Source organism: Phacochoerus africanus, chromosome X (assembly GCF_016906955.1).
Source record: "Phacochoerus africanus isolate WHEZ1 chromosome X, ROS_Pafr_v1, whole genome shotgun sequence".
Taxonomy (NCBI): domain Eukaryota; kingdom Metazoa; phylum Chordata; class Mammalia; order Artiodactyla; family Suidae; genus Phacochoerus; species Phacochoerus africanus.
In genome coordinates, this window is record NC_062560.1 from 12483623 (window position 1) to 12486452 (window position 2830).

A 2830-nucleotide genomic window follows, 5' to 3' on the forward strand; every position below is an offset into this window, starting at 1 on the left:
ACTTTATTCCCAGGCTTCTTCAGCTTAATTAGCTGCAAAGAATGAATTGTGGGAGTTCCCTTGTGGCTCAGCGGGTTAAGGCTTAGGTGGCTGCTATGGCACACGTTTGATCTGTGGCCCGGGAACTGCTACATGCTGTGAGCATAGCCAAAAAAAATGTATAAACAAAAACTGAAAAGAGCTGCAATGTCCAGGGACTTGGACTTAAAAATATTCGAGATCTTTATTTTATCAGACCCATAGACAAAATTGTTTGAAGCAGTCATACTATAAAATAGCAGCTCCCAGTCATTTCTTCAAGTTTTATCTTCTTCAGAAGATGACTCGGTTCAGTTGGCTTCACTCTTGGAAGCCTAATCGGGATTCTCCACACAAGATGGGGGACTTTATCAGCAGCATCTTCTCGGGCAGCAAGTGATGCTTTCCCATCCACAGATTGCTTGGGCAGACCTTAAACTGCTCAGACTGTCTGGGCCAAGCTGGTTTAAGACGCTGGGTAGCATTTTGGTCGGCTGCTTTGTCTCAGCATGGCCTGGAAATGGTGAAAGTGTTTGTAGCCAGAAATGCCTGATCTTTAGGGCTATTAAAGTGAATCATTGTTCCTTGGCTTGTGAACATACCTCTTCAATACCAGAGATACTGTTTACCCCTAACTTTTTTTCTTTTTTGGCCACCCCACGGCAGATGAGCCCCCAGGCCAGGGATCAGATCTCAGCTGCCGTTGTGACCTACACCACAGCTGCGGCCGGGGATCAAACCTGCGTCCCCGTGCTACAGCGCCATCACGGATCCCATTGTGCCACAGCAGGAACTCCAACCCCTAACTTCTTTTTCGAGAACTGAAGGTTTTCGTCATCTGCTGTGGCTCTTCTGTGAACCCCTTCTTTCTAAGAGCAGTTCCCTTCCCACCATGCTCACTTGTGCCTGCAGTTTGATGAGTTCCCCCCAGTTCGTGATAGTTCGTTTCATCTTGTAGGAGCAGAAAGGGGGCCACAAGGGGGGACTAGGGATGGCGCTCAGGGGGTTTCGGGCAGACTAGCTGAGGTTAGGCGTGTACACGCTGGGGTGCAAGACGGCAGCTAGACGGAGGTCAGAAATGACCCACAGATCACACTTTGAGAACTCCTGTTGTAGACCAAAATGGTTCAATTGGTTTTATCCTCCTAATGGGAGGAGCTTTTGAGTCTTCCTGGCTGGGACCACAAATCCGACCTCCACAATTCAACAGCTGAAGAATCATGGATGTCTACCTGGCTCCATTGCTGGATATATGTACATTTATAAGAATGCTTGATTATTAAAATGTCAAAGGCTATTAATCTGGCAGGAGGTCTTTAGGGAAACCTTTATTATTATTATTATTTTTTTTTAACCTTTGCATACAGTGGCTTGATGTGGGATCTCAGTTCCTGGGCCAGGGATTGAACTTGGGCTGCAGTGCTAAAAGCACCCACTTCTAACCACTAGACCACCAGGGAACTCCCTGGGGAACCTTTAGAGTTGTATGAAGCCAGAACAGAGTTGGGAGGGAAGGCGGGGGGCCTTAATCCAAGCATAATTAGGAATAAGGGGAACCCAAGTGGTCCTGAAACTCTTCAGAAATCTGTTGCCATCCAAGGCGTCAGCCCACTGGGAAACACTGGAAAATATGCCATCACAGAAATGATTGCTTTCTTCATCCTACTTAATCATGCTTCTCTTTGTGAATGTGGTTGGTTTTCCCGAGGGTTTCTCAACCTGTGACCTAGTGACATTTGAGACTGAATCGTTCTTTCTTTGGGGGCCTGTTCTGTGTATTGGAGAATGTTTAGCAGCATCCCTAGCTTCTACCACTAGATGCCAGTAGCACCCTTCTCCTCCGATTATGACAACTCAGAATATATCCACACAATACCAGAGGTCTTTAGGGGGCAAAATCTTTACCCTCCTACCCGTAGTTGAGATCCATTGGTTTTATGTAATCAGGAGGTAGTTTCAAAAATATCACTGAGTCCCACTCAGTCCTGGTGTGGGGCCCACAGTGGACCACAGCCGAGGTCCTCCTGTCAGGGCAACTGCAGCTTGCTGGGGAAGGGGTGGCTGGGTGGGCCTGAGGACCTGGTACAGCCAAGCCCACCCCAGCCCCTGGTACTTTCCTTTTCTGGAGGACTCACTAAAATGAGGATATAGATCTAAAAACAAACAGAAAAGATAACGTGAGAGTTCCTGCTATGACGCAGTGGGTTAAGGATGCAGCATTATTGCAGCTGTGGTATAGGTCACAGCTGCAGCTTGGATTTGATTCCTGGCCTGGGAACTTCCACAGGCCACAGGTACAACCCAAACAAAGCAAAACAAAACAGAGACAACATGGAAAAATAATGTCCCCTGAACAATCATACCTCAGCAAGAAGTAAGCCTCAAGTATACCTTCATATATAGAAGACACATCATGTTTTTGAACTTCCTCTTGCTTTCGTTGACTTCAGCCATTGACTTCATTTATTGGTGAGGCAGTTTTATTCCCAGCATCTCTCCCTTTAATTTAAGCCACTTTCTGTTCAGTGCCTCAGCAGTGGGGCTAAAACACTGCACAGGAGCCCTTTGTAGGCTCTGAGGCCATTGGGTTGTCACCCATGTGCTCTATCTGCTGAAGCTGAGAGCTGGGCTCCTCACTGCCACCACTCAACTGGAACCCACTGTTGCCCGACGACTGGCTTCGCCTCTTGGTGGGTGCGAAGCCAAAGGACACAAACCAAGCCAAAAATCAGGAGAAGGATTTATTACTTCCAGCAAGTAAGGAGGACACTGGGGATCTTTCCCAAAGTAGCATCTCCTGGAACAGCAAAAC

General features: G+C 47.4%; 1 pseudogene; it reads right to left on the reverse strand.

Annotated features, from left to right (window-relative positions):
* Nucleotides 1-329: 329 nt before the first annotated feature.
* On the reverse strand, nucleotides 330-969 carry LOC125118810 (transcription factor BTF3-like; annotated as a pseudogene).
* Nucleotides 970-2830: the final 1861 nt, after the last annotated feature.